Source organism: Chlorocebus sabaeus, chromosome 24 (assembly GCF_047675955.1).
Source record: "Chlorocebus sabaeus isolate Y175 chromosome 24, mChlSab1.0.hap1, whole genome shotgun sequence".
Classification (NCBI taxonomy): Eukaryota; Metazoa; Chordata; class Mammalia; order Primates; family Cercopithecidae; genus Chlorocebus; species Chlorocebus sabaeus.
The window spans coordinates 3,012,181-3,025,564 of NC_132927.1; the positions used below are offsets into that span (position 1 = coordinate 3,012,181).

The 13,384-nt window shown below is 35.4% G+C and overlaps 1 long non-coding RNA gene across 1 annotated transcript in view; it reads right to left on the reverse strand.

Moving 5' to 3' along the window:
- Positions 1-13,384, reverse strand: part of LOC140710023 (uncharacterized) — a 50,595-nt gene that overhangs the window by 1,148 nt on the left and 36,063 nt on the right. The window lies entirely within an intron of this gene.

The following is a 13,384-nucleotide window of genomic DNA, read 5'->3' on the forward strand; positions in this document are numbered from 1 at the left end:
GATAAGAAACGTTACCATACAGAGCTAGAAGTCATAAATTAATTAGGAAGCCCATAGTCCAAATCTAGTTATAAAAATGCCTTGGTTTCATCTTTTGGGACAAAGTGATGTTTTGTTTGGGTTCTGCTGACAAACAGAAACTGTCTTTTAAAGATCACAGTTTCCATCTTGGAGATCTTTTCCACTGATAGATACTTCAGCCTCATCCACATATTTAAATGTACTTTGATCTTTCTTTGTTTTGCAAATTTCCTTTCGAAACAATCTGTGTGAACATTAGAGGTGCCAACCTGAGATTAAAGACCACTAAACTCTGGCATGTGAAGTATTCAGCAGCTCAAATATGTTAGTTTACAGAGTCCATGTTCAAAACAAGTGATTGCTTTTTTACCATTTCTTATCAACTCCAAATTGAATTGTATTTCTTCTTTTATCTCTAAAGCAAATAGGAAGGTTGTTCATAATCACTTTTTAAATTTTGTAAGTACTGCTGTGTTAACATGAATTCTTTTCTCACCTATCTTCCTGTTAAAAGATGGCCTTAACAGAAATATAATTCAGGTCATTATTACCATGATGTATTAGAGTGAGAAGAAAATTGAGGATACTTTTTCTTTTTCTTAGAGCTGGAGATCTCACTCTATTGCCCAGACTGGAGTGCGGTGGCACGAATATGGCTCACTGTAACCTCGACCTCCTGGGCTCCAGCAATTCTCCTGCCTCAGCCTCCCAAGTAGCTGGGACTACAGACACACACCACCACGCCCAGGTAATTTTTGTATTTTTTGTAGAGATGGGGTTTTGCCCTATTGCCTAAACTAGTCTCGAACTCCTGAGCTCAAGTGATCTCCTCACCTTGACCTCTCAGTGTTCTAGGATTACAGGTGTGAGCCACCATGCCCAGTCTGGGTGATCTTTTAAATCCAGAAATCAAGATCTTAATACAAATATTCTAGCAGATGGCGAGTAAAGTCGAGGGTACCATTCTGTGAATTTTTTTCTTTGCTTTTCATTGTCAGATCTTGTTCGTGGCAGTTCTGTACTTTAGCCCATCTGTTGGTATACCTGAAGCTTTCTCATCACTCATCCTTTACTGATATAACTCTTAGCCTGACTAATGTATTAATGTCAAACTCTGACGGGAATTTTTGCAATCTTTGCTACATTTCCTTGCTCCTAATCAAAATGTGTGTTGTTCTTTAGAGAGTCATTTGTTAATAGCTAACAATCTTTATTTTATTTTATTTTATTCTATTTTATTTATTTTTTATTATACTTTAAGTTCTGGGATACATGTGCAGAATGTGCAGGTTTGTTACATAGGTATACATGTGCCATGGTGGTTTGCTGCACCCATCAACCCATCATCTACATTAGGTATTTCTCCTAATGCTATTCCTCCAATAATCTCGCACCCCCCAAACAGGCCCCAGTGTGTGATGTTTCCCTCACTGTGTCCATGTGTTCTCATGTTCAAATTCCACTTATGAGTGAGAACATGAGGTGTTTGGTTTTCTGTTCCTGTGTAGTTTGCTGAGAATGATGGTTTCCAGCTTCATCCATATCCTTGCAAAGGACATGAACTTCTCCTTTTTTATGGCTGCATAGTATTCCATGGTATATATGTGCCACATTTTGTTTATCCAGTCTATCATTGATGGGCATTTGGGTTGCTTCGACGTCTTTGCCATTGTGAACAGTGCTGCAATAAACATATGTGTGGTTGTATCTTTATAGCAGAATGACTTATAATCCTTTGAGTATATACCCAGTAATGGAATTGCTGGGTCAAATGGTATTTCTGGTTCAAGATCCTTGAAGAATTGCCACACTATCTTCCACAATGGTTGAACTAACTTACACTCCCACCAACAGTGTAAAAGCGTTCCTATTTCTCCACATCCTCTCCAGCATCTGTTGTTTCCTGACTTTTTAATGATCACCAATACTTAAAAATGGATTTTGTGCTGGAAATATTTTCAAATTCAGCTTTAGTTATACTAAGGCAGGCATACTTTTCTATATTATATGCAGATGAGAATTACTTGCATATAATACTATACATTATATATTAACTCTGAGAAGTTCTTTGTAAGATATGAATGGCATTAATATTAGTATTAGTATTGTTTTCCAATGAATGACTACTGCTCTAGTTTATTTCAATATTCATATATAGCTCTCAAACTAGAGAAACAAGAATTCAGTGACACAGAACAAATCTTTGTAAAAAGAATCTAAATTTGGGGGGGAAAAACAATGTTTATCTACATGGGAAATTTCTGAAATGTATGTTATTATAAAAGTTAATTTCCCTTCTGAATAAATGATATGTGATTTTCATATTATCATACTAGTTTGAACAGCTGTAAAGAAGTGCTTAGATAAAAATAAAAAAAGGTTTCAGATCCAAATTTTGCTTTCAAATTAACAGGTGCAAAAGATTCCAGGATATGCACTTCTGTTTGAAGAAAGCGTTTAGCTTGGGATACATAGACTGGCTATGATTGAAATGCATTTATTGATAGTAAAAACTTTTACAAACAAAGTTTTTACATATATTAGAAAGCGGGAAAAACTTAGCCCTCTTTACTGAGCAATATTAGTAATTGCAAGGAGCAAGTCACTGGACAAAAAACCTACCCCACAGGTGGTTTAGGTGCTGTCAAAGTAGAACCTCCCATTTCTTTGTCTTTGAGTGTGTTTTAGAGAAGTGCTGATTGTCAAGGAGAATTAAACTTTAGTGAATGTTCTTTGTCTTTCCTGTGTAGAGACAGGAAACACAACCATTTGGGGTACGTAAAACATTTGGAGTTTAAAGATACAACTTCCCTGTTTAATTTGACTATTGATTATTGGCTTATGTAAAATGGTAAAAGTACTGTATTTGTAATTTGTTACTAAGAAGCATTGTTTAGACCATATAATAACACAATACAATAGTAAATAATAGTATTTGCATTATATAGTAGAGTGAAATACATTTAAAATACAATTTGTGAAATGAATTAGAAATCTTTCAAATATTTAAATATTTGATCCTATGATCATCTATAAATGCTTACATTTTATGATAATTTAAGGTCTCTTTAAAAGTTTATAGATAATACAAAACTTTGATTTCATTTGGCTGCCTTTTTGTGCTTTGCCTCTTGAAACTTAGCAAAAGATGATCAAGAAGAGCATGAAAAAAATCCCCTGAATCCATTGGCTTTCTTCTCTATACTGACAACAATTTACATGTGTGAGGTAATGCTCTTTTGCCTCTGTTGCCTTGCTTTGCTTCTCCTTGCTTGACACCATTCTTAAACAATTTATTTATTCATTCATTTTCTCATTCACATATTTATTGTTTCAACAAATGTTTATTGATTCTGCTATGTGTCAGCTACTATGCTCGACTTTAGGGATACAGAGATGAGTAAGGCAGATATGAAACCAGGCTCTCATGGACTTTCTGGTTTTTGGAGAAGAGAGATGACTAAACAATTAAGTTTCGGTGTATGTGAGAGATGCAGTGAGAGAGGATTATGCTATGCTGTGAAAGTACCTAATCAAGTTTGGAGGTTTTGGGAAAAGCTTTAGTTTCTGTTCACATACTCAAATTATAAATTATTTAATCCTCAGTTGCTATTTGGTTAGAACATTTCTGACTTTATTGGTTTCCCATGGTTGCTGTAACAAATTACCACAGATTTAGTCACTTGAAACAGAAATGTATTCTTTTATAGATTTGGAGACCAGAATCTCAAAGTGGGTTTCTTTGGGACAAAATGAAGGTATTGCCAAGGCCACGTTCCTTAGGGAGGTTCTCTGGGAAAATGTGATCCCTTACCTTTTCCATTTCTAGAGATGCATGCCTCAACCCAGGTCCCCTTCTTTCATCTGCAAAGTCAGCAGCACCCTCACATCATCTCCTGCAATAAACTCCCTCTGTCTCCTCTGTATAAGGTCACTGAGGGTTACGTTATGGTCCGTGATATAAGGTAAGATAATTGCCCCTCCTCAAGATCCTTAATTAAATCACATCTGCAACATTCCTTTAGCCATGTAAGAAAACATCCAAACATTCTAGAGATTAGTATGTAAATATTTTGAGGTGCTATTATGTAGCTGACCATAGTGATCCATCAAAAATTAGTGTCTATAAATAGTTATCTGAATATGTAACCTAAGAGAGTTCTTGTATATGATATGAACAAATATTTTATATTCATTTTTGGAAAAGAAGTTCAAAATTTCTTTATGAGGTACTAAATCTTTATAGTAAAGTTATAAAATCATATTTTATAATATTATAAACTGTTTTGTATGAAACTCAAGAAAACCAGGCTACCTTCATTTAACTATTAGAAGGTTAGTGATAGCATGTGGACAGGATCAAATCTTTGAGATTTCTACCTGTCTCATACAGCAGTTGCAGCCACCCTTGACCATCTCAACTTGAGTCCCATGTGCACAGATATCATTTCACAAAAGGAAAGAGAATAATTACTGATTTGGCTCTGAAATGCTTATGTGTCCATCCCTCCAGAGAACAAACCTGTACTTCATATGTGTCATGAGGACTACCTTGCCCTAAAAAATGTGTGGGCCTCACTATCCTGTCTCTTAGTTCCTTTTTCCTGAACTCTTCCTCCAGAGTTGTGAGTGTTTTTCTTCCAAGAAGAAAAGAAACCTATTAGCCACAAGGAATTCTAAGGGGAAGAGTATTTCACGGGAGACAGGAATGTGTTTGCCTGGGTCTAGCTGTCATTATGATTCCTTTATTCTTCCCAACAGAAATTCCACCTTCTGGTACAATAGCCTATTCTTATTAATTCCATTTGACTATTGTTCTGTTCTTCCTCCAACCCTAGAGGAAGAATGGAGTGAGGTTGTGGAGACAGAAGGTCTTGAGGTATTTCAAAAGATATATTATATGGGTCAAACTGATGAACACCTTGAGATAAAAGTAGAATATACAAGACTGAAGGCAAAATCGCACAAAGCGACTGAAGTTTTTGAACAGTAGCCAATAGCATAAAAATAGAGTGAAGATAATATCTGAAGAAAGTGAGATGAGTGAACAAATAATTATTGAATGCCTGTTATGTTTCAAAATATTTGCTGGGTACATGCCCTTTGATGGCTCTGTTTGTGTAGTGAATTCTCTTTCTGTAGAAAGAACTAAGGCTGAGAAAAGTTAACTGATTTTCCAAGGTAGCTCATGTAGTGTATGGCTATGCTTGTACTTAAAGTCTGGTTTGTCTGAATCCACAATCTATTGGTTTTTGATATTCCAGGCCTTCTCCAGGATGCCTGAATTTGTTGTTTCATTACAGAATTACATGGAAGAGATTGGAAAGATAACTCTTCAAATGTCAAATCATTCTCCTATAAAAAATTTTGCCACAGCTGTTGAAATATGGCCTTAGGATTTATGATAGAATTTGAACCCACCCCATGGAAAATTCATCTTGACTTTGCTTTTTTTCCTTTCCCTGCTGAGTTCCTAATAGAAAATGAATGTCTATTGCTTTTCTCTTGATATTCATGGCACCGCTCCTCTCCATCCATAGGATTATCTTATATAAGTAATAATTCTTTCAAATTTTGGGTGGATTTTAGAAGGACTTGCTCCAATAGGGTTCACTCTTCTAACTAACACAACCTCTGAGTAGGTTTCAATTCAATTAGTTTGGCTAGTGCTAACATGGGATCAGCTATTAATGAGTGGTCTGAAGATTTTTTTTTTTTTTTTTTTAAACTGAAAGGGCGATTCTGTCATTCACTTCCTGAAAATTTGAAAAGCTCTTCTGATTTCATTTTCATGTTGAGATTTTCTATTATGACTTGTATTCAATTTAGCACACTCAAATATGAAGCAAATCTATTCATTTAATCTGCTGCCTGAGCCAGTATCTCTGCAGCAAGAGCTATCCTACCTTCGTGTGTGCATGTGCTTGAGAGCAATTGTTTGGCTGTAGCTCTTATTAATATAAATCAACATCTACAAAGAAAGCCTCCTCTATTCCTGAAATTCATATTGATATAAATAGAAAAGTAATGGATTTCAAAATGGGTCCAATAGGTTTGAGCTTCTAGAATTATCCCAAGAGTATAGACAGGATTGAAATATTTCAAGGTGTTTTGGAGAGGGGTGTTGATAAAGTATTTTCATGTTTGCTGAGTGCCTCTGAGCTGGCAGATTCATACTAATAATGGCAGAAGCCAGGAATAGTTATCACACGCTTAATTAACTCTAAGCTTATTTAATGCCATGGTCCAGATGAACTCTAGATAGGGAGACATAATACATATAGTTCATTAAAAAATAATTTGGACTTTTCTAATCTATATTTGCATAAAGTTCAGGTCCTTGTCCTGAAGGTATTAATTATTTTTCTAATATTATTGTTGAATAATAGATGCCCATGAAAAAATGGTAATTAGAGAAATGCTGGCTAACATAATTCAATTTCACATAACATGCTCATGCCAATTATGCCAGGAAGTTTCTTTGTCTTGAGGAAATACCCTTTTAAAAGAGAGTTATAGTAAAAAAAAAAAAAAAAAAAAAAGTGTAAATGAGATCCTGGCTGAGAGCTGTTAAAAATAAAACAATAAACAAAATTAACCTATTTGTCTCTGTTTATATGAATTAGAAAGGTATTTGCTAGACACTTTGGGCTTCCATCAGAAACAGGTTATTTTTGCTTTGATCATATTTTAGAACTCATTTTCTTAAGGATACTATGTGTTATTTTGAGAAAATGTATGCAGGGAATTAAAAGAATCTGATTAACTGTTATATTTGATGAGATCTTTTATGACACACTTCTTGAATTTTATGGTGAGTTGCTAGCAGCGAACAATTCTAGAAATCAACATTCTAGCAAAGAAGCTATAATAGCATCCTAAATAAGAACAGCAAGTTTAACTGAATGTACTACTGAAATGTTTTCCTCTAATTTCAAGCATGGTGTTTGTTTTTATGCGTACTCTTTTTTATATGCATATAATGGATCTATTTTGTGGAGAGGCACAGGTCAGTGGCTCCATCATCCAATATCCTTCATGTGTATAAACAAAATAAGGAAAGATGAAAAGGTAGGCAGGGAATAGATTGCAAAGTTGTAGGGTTAGAGAAGCCAATGTTTAACATTCATCCCCATGTTCTGCTGGGGCTTTTCTCAATTCTACATCTTAATTCATATCTTGTTTTTTCTTAAAAAAAATTATATGAAAAAACCAATATAAACTAAGCTTAAAAATGACAATCAATAGTTTTCCGTATCTTCTTTAATTTCTACTGTGGAAACTGTAGGCCCTCTCAAAGTTCCACCAATTATTTTGGGACCTCTGTGTAACTTTTAAAATTTTCCTTTTTGCTCTCATTGTTGGTCTATACTTCTCAAGTAATGTATGCTGCTAAAATAATCAATGTCCACACAATCCTTCAAAGGAACTCTAAGGCTGCTGATATTGTCATAGTCTCTGGATAAAAATCACTGAAACTGAGTAATGTCAATATTCTATTGAACTGAAGCTGCTTTGCTGCACCAAAACTAAAGTTATTGTTGAAGCTGAGGAATCACCATGTGGCCATTCGGCTCTATGCTTAGGGAAAGAGAAGCCCTTTCTCCCACGTTTGTGGTGTGCTTGGATACATATGTCCCAGATAAAGCAACCAGAGTAGCCACTTCATATTGGACTTCATGGTCGCAATATCTCATGGAGATTTTGGTGAAAACAGCTTTTATTTTCTCTGGAAGTCAATTTTCCTACAATACAAATGTGAGGCCATGAAACTCACATAAAGCACCTATTGATAACTGCCTTCTCTTTCTAAATTGGTATCATTCTCAAATTGAGCTTGCATGCCTCATTCTTTTGGATAAACTGCTTTCGAGGTGGACATGTCAATGAAATAAATTCCTAGTGAGGTCAACCCATTGGCTCTCTAGGGAGTTACAGTAGCATCTGAATATTTGAGCATGGTTTACAGCTAAGCTGGGAACAAGCTTCTCCTTTCCCTCCTAATAACTACTTTGTATGTCATACCACTGATTTACTGGACTAGATCTAATAGTTTGCCAGTTCCACTTAATTATTGTTATTGTTATCAAGAAATGGAGTTAAGTCATGTTAAAAATGGGATATTTGAGTGCATCCTTTTAAAATTTATTGTATGCATGTTATTTAGAAGCCCCACACTTTAGCTTGGAGATTTCTACCATCTATAGTTTAGGCAGAGTTGCCATAACCAAACGACTTCCAGAAAGTGCCAGATATGAAATGCACAAAGCAGAGTGTGGTTGTCTGAGAGTTAACACTGTAACAAGGTTCAAGAAAATGTCTTGATTTGAGTGCTAAGACAGAGGTACAAAGAAAATATCTAAGGTCAAAGCTGTGTGTACCTAAAGTCATGAAAATAGGGAGTAAAGAGTTAGGGGTACCATTCTGACTAATATGAGACTTCTGAGACAAGCAGGGAGGTTGTTGTCTGTAAAGCTCAGATAAGCACCTAATCAATGTGGCAAAGGGTACTTATTAATAGCAACAGATAGGATTTTTGCTGGACAGTGACACATATGAGACTGTCAATAGTGATGAATATGAGCCAATGCATGTCCAGCATAGAGGGAGGCTTCAGATGAGGTCTCCCTGGCAACAATCAAAAGGAGGTTCTTTATCTAGAATACTGAAGGCTGTTTTGGTTTTTTGCTTTTTTTCTTTAATACAAACTTAGCTGATGAAAGTTTATAGGAACCTTTAAAAACTAATTTTTATGCATCCTTAGAGAAGAGACAAATCAACCTCAGGTTAAGTACATGCATAGTCCACACACCTGGAGATCAAATCTAGTTATGTAATCATGGAAATAGTACTCAACAAATGGGGCTTTTAGAAGGTGAAATTTTCAGGATGGAAGTCTTCCTGGCCACTTTCATCAAAGAAAACATAAGGCAAACAATAACCTTACTGCAGTTGAAAATTTAAACCACATTTTATAGATAGCATCTTCTTGTCTGTATCTAACCCCCACCCCCGAAAAAAAATAGCACCTCTACTTTTTGTATACTGTGTGGCAGTACTAGAAATATTTCAAAACTTGCTTGAAAAATAAAACTTGTGTAAAAATATCCGCTGCATGCCAAGTATTGTGAAAATACTATAAAAATAGAAAAAAATGCAGAAGATATTTTGTAAAATATATCTGTGCTCGCTCGCACTTTTAACTTTGGAGGCTGACAGATTGTATTATCCAAAGATGACCAGAGATCTCCCATCCTGTGTACTCTTCTGCAGTGTGACATTGCCACTCTCTCATCAAGACATAGAGTTTACTTCTCTATTCCTTGACTCTGAGCAGGCTTTGTGACGACTTTGACCAACTGTATATGGCAGAAGTGGTTCTGTCCATAGCTAGTGGTCAAGGGATATCTTTTCAACCCCGTATAAGAGTTAATCTAGGAGAAGTGAAAGAAGAACTTCTTAAAACATTTTGGCTTCCATCATGGGCATTTTTATGGCAGACAATATTGATCAGTTGAAGTCTTGAGAGTTACAGATCAAATACTGGTTGGGAAAAGTATGTTAGAGAATCATCTTATCTCATTTGTGTTTTGGTTTGAACTTTTTTATGACTAGTAGCTTAATGTACTTATTTTGATTTACATTAATGAACTAAGAGGGAACTTTAACGTACCTGAGAGAGATGATATTATCTTATTAAGTGACATTTTTTCTCTTAAGCTAAGTACTGTTTTAAAATATTGACTCATGATGGGGAAAAAGTTATACTTAACAAAATATTAGCAGTAAGATGAAAGAGTTGGAACAGATTAATATGGTTCTGAAGGTTAAAAGTTCCGAGCTGTTATCCTGGTTAGATTCTAAAGAAAAATTGACTTGTAAATGCTGCCCAGCAGAAACACATACATTTTCTTTACACTTTCCCATTGCATTATTAAGTTATTTCCAAATAAGAAGTAAACATATTTAGATTTCCACTTATGATGGGAGTTCATTGTAGGTTTACAGGAGAAGAGGGAAAGTACAAGAAGCTGCTTCAGTAATCAAATCTGGGGTCCTCAAGGAGTTCTTTGTGTCTCCCCAGAAATTTTCAGTTGTCTCATTGTAGGCAAATGCCCATTGTTGCCTTTACTAATCACTCTATTGTTCCATTTGTTTCTCTGCTTTTACTTGTGGCTACTTTTTGCTTTTCTATTTTTACCTCCTGTCTTCTTCTTATTCATGATGTGCACTTTCTCATGGCTCTTATTTATTTATTTCTGCAAATCTTTTAAATCCTTCCACTATCTAATCCTTCTCTAATTGGTTTGGATAGTCACTATCAATTTTAATATGACCTTTTAAGTTCAGAATACTCAAGTGAAGACACCATTTACTCTGCTGGCCAACTGGCAACTTCTGGCCAGCAGAAGACAATGGGTATGGAAGAAACTCAGGGTTATGGTCAGCTCTCCACTATGCAATTCATTGTTAGGCATTCTCAGGTGGTATATTATGACTGTAAAAAGTGATAACTGAATATATGTTTATTATTTCATAGTAGGAGGGAAAAAGAACCCTTAAAGAGGTGAAATTCTGATGCCACAAGATCTTCCTTCTTCTGCTTTGGTTAGAGTCTGGCTACTCTTACCTGGAGGCCTTGAATGGTATCTGCATGTGTACCATTTAAATGAATGTACGCAGGTTATTGAAATTAATATACATTTAATATGTATATTGTGTCTTACTTTAAATTTCTTCGCTTCTCTTGTGTGTAAGTCCTCATTATTAAGAATATCGTTGGGGAGTTATCTCTTGAGGTAGAATAAAATTTTTAATGATTTATTGGTACTCCTGAAGGCAAAAATCTTCTTGTTCCAGTACTTGGCCCATCTATTGTAAAAGTTGACATTCTCTCATTCTTTTGGCTCATCAGGTATATGGAAATGAAGGACAGCATTAACACTGGCATATTTTCGTTATTGACACATTTAGTACCATCTGGAGAGCTGACTCTGGCAGGTTCTATAAGACTGACTTACCAGTCATTTTATACATCTGGAGAGAGCTCTAGGAAGTAATCACTGATTGAAAAAGAGTAAGTGGCAAATTGCCTGGGATATCGTTTAAGAGAGTAGAGGAAAATTCAAGCTTAGTCTATTTTCTTCTGTCTGTTTTATTTAATATCAAGAGAATATATAACATGTATACTGGGTATATGTGTAATGTTTCCTTTTCACCTGGAAACTGTACCTACCACCTGTCTCTGAGTTTATTCAGACACCAAATCTGTTGCATGCTAGATTCTGGGGTTAGAAAGATGAATAAGAAGTCATCTTAATAAGGTGAGAATAGTCTATAAAACCATAGTCTATAAAACCAAAGACAGATGTAAAGCAATAGGTGCATTAATGTACTACAGCTGTTATGATAAAGGTCTACACAGAATGTAGTGGAGGCATAAAATACAGAGTGAGAAAGGTACTCTAGGTCATTTAGAAAGGGTTTCAGATAGATGATGGTCCTTGAACTGAGACCTGATGGATACATACCCGATGTATTTGTGTATTTTTACAGTTGTGCGTTTTTACACAAATATGTAAACCAACATTTAGACCAAAGGACTATACTAAAAGAGTTTAGTTCACTTGCCCAAATTTAAATAGCTAGTTAGTGATGTAGCCAGGATTCAAACTCGGATCCTCCCTATTCCAAAGTCTATGTTTTTATTGATTTCCCTACCCCAGTTGTGTGTGTGTCTCTGCATGTATGTGTGTTTATGTGTGTATGTAATATATATATATAATAAATATGTATATATATTTTATATATATTTTTTATATATATATATATGAGACACTCAAATCAAATAAGTAGAATCAGCCAGGCTTATTGAAACAACACTAAATTATTCCAGATTAGTATTATCATAATTTAGGGGTACTGTAAGAAGGAGCTAAATCACGAAGGTCCTCACATTCTATGTCCTACAGGCACTGGGGCACCATTGAAGATGGTGAGCTAGGATATCCCATGACAATGTTCATTTTAGAAAGGTTATTCTGGATCAGGTTAGAATAGAAAGAGAAGTAAAATATTTCAGTAGTTATAAATGGTAAAGCATGAATCAGTATTGTGACAGTGGAAACAGAAAAGAAAAATACATAAGCAAATATTACAGAGGTAGCAGTCATGGGACATGATCCATTGGAAAATGTAAAGAGAGGGTAAGCAGGAAGAGACCTTCCTATTTTTCTGGCTCATTTGACCTGGCACGTGATGGAATCAGTTATAGAGTAGAGAGAATAAAGAAAACAGAAGGAAATATATATTGGTAACAACGTGATAAAGGGTGATGAAATCAGTGATGAAAATGTTAAGAAACCTGAGAAACACATAGGCAGCTGAAATAGATTTCAGGGTGGGTGGGGAGGTGACCCAGGGAAGATGATTGGGAACTGCATATAGATAGATAGATACATAGATACATAGATAGATAGATAGATAGATAGATAGATAGATAGATATAGATATAGATATTCTAATGAAACCATGTAGAAATGTCCCTAAAGCCCTGAGAAATTTTTTATCTAAGAATGGTTGATGGTGTATCTACCATAAACTGCAGGGATAGCCTGAATTCTTCATCCCTCCTTACAAAGGGATCTCTTTGCCATGTGGCTTTGTAGTTACTCTCATTAAAAGGTGGGGTTTATTTCTCTGTTCCCTGGATTCTACCTTCAACCATGTAATTTGGTTTGGTCAATGGGAAGTTAACAGGTATAATGCATGAGGAGGTTTGAAAATATCAGTTATAGGATATAGAAAATCAGTTATAGAGTATACAGAGTAAAGAATACAGGAGAATAAGATATCAGTAATGATGTGGTGAAGAAAGAGGAAATCATTGATAAAAATGTTGAGTCAAGAAACCTGAGAAACATTTAGGCAGCTGAAATAGAGTTTGGTGTGGATAGGGAAAAATAGGCAGTGACAGTTCTGCCTTCTCCTTTTTTTCTTGAAACCATTTACTTATTTATTCTTTTTTTTTCTTTCAACTTTCATTCCTCTGCTTTTGCCATGAGAATACAAGTACGGATTGCTGGCGAGAGGTGAGTGAAGCAGAGCTGATTTACTCTAGCCAATAACCAGGCAATCCGGATGTATGAGGCCCCAATCTAGGACTGCAGAACCCCAGATATGCGGGTGCTCTCACCTGAGACTAGAAGAACTATGTGACTAAGTTCAGCCTCAATCATCAACTTGCGGACTTGTGAGCTAAGTGAATGTTTACTGCTATAGGTCATTGAGGCTTTCTGTTGTTTTATAGCCTTATGATGGCAACAGATAACTGATACAGTAAGAAAAAAGATGAAATTGCTTC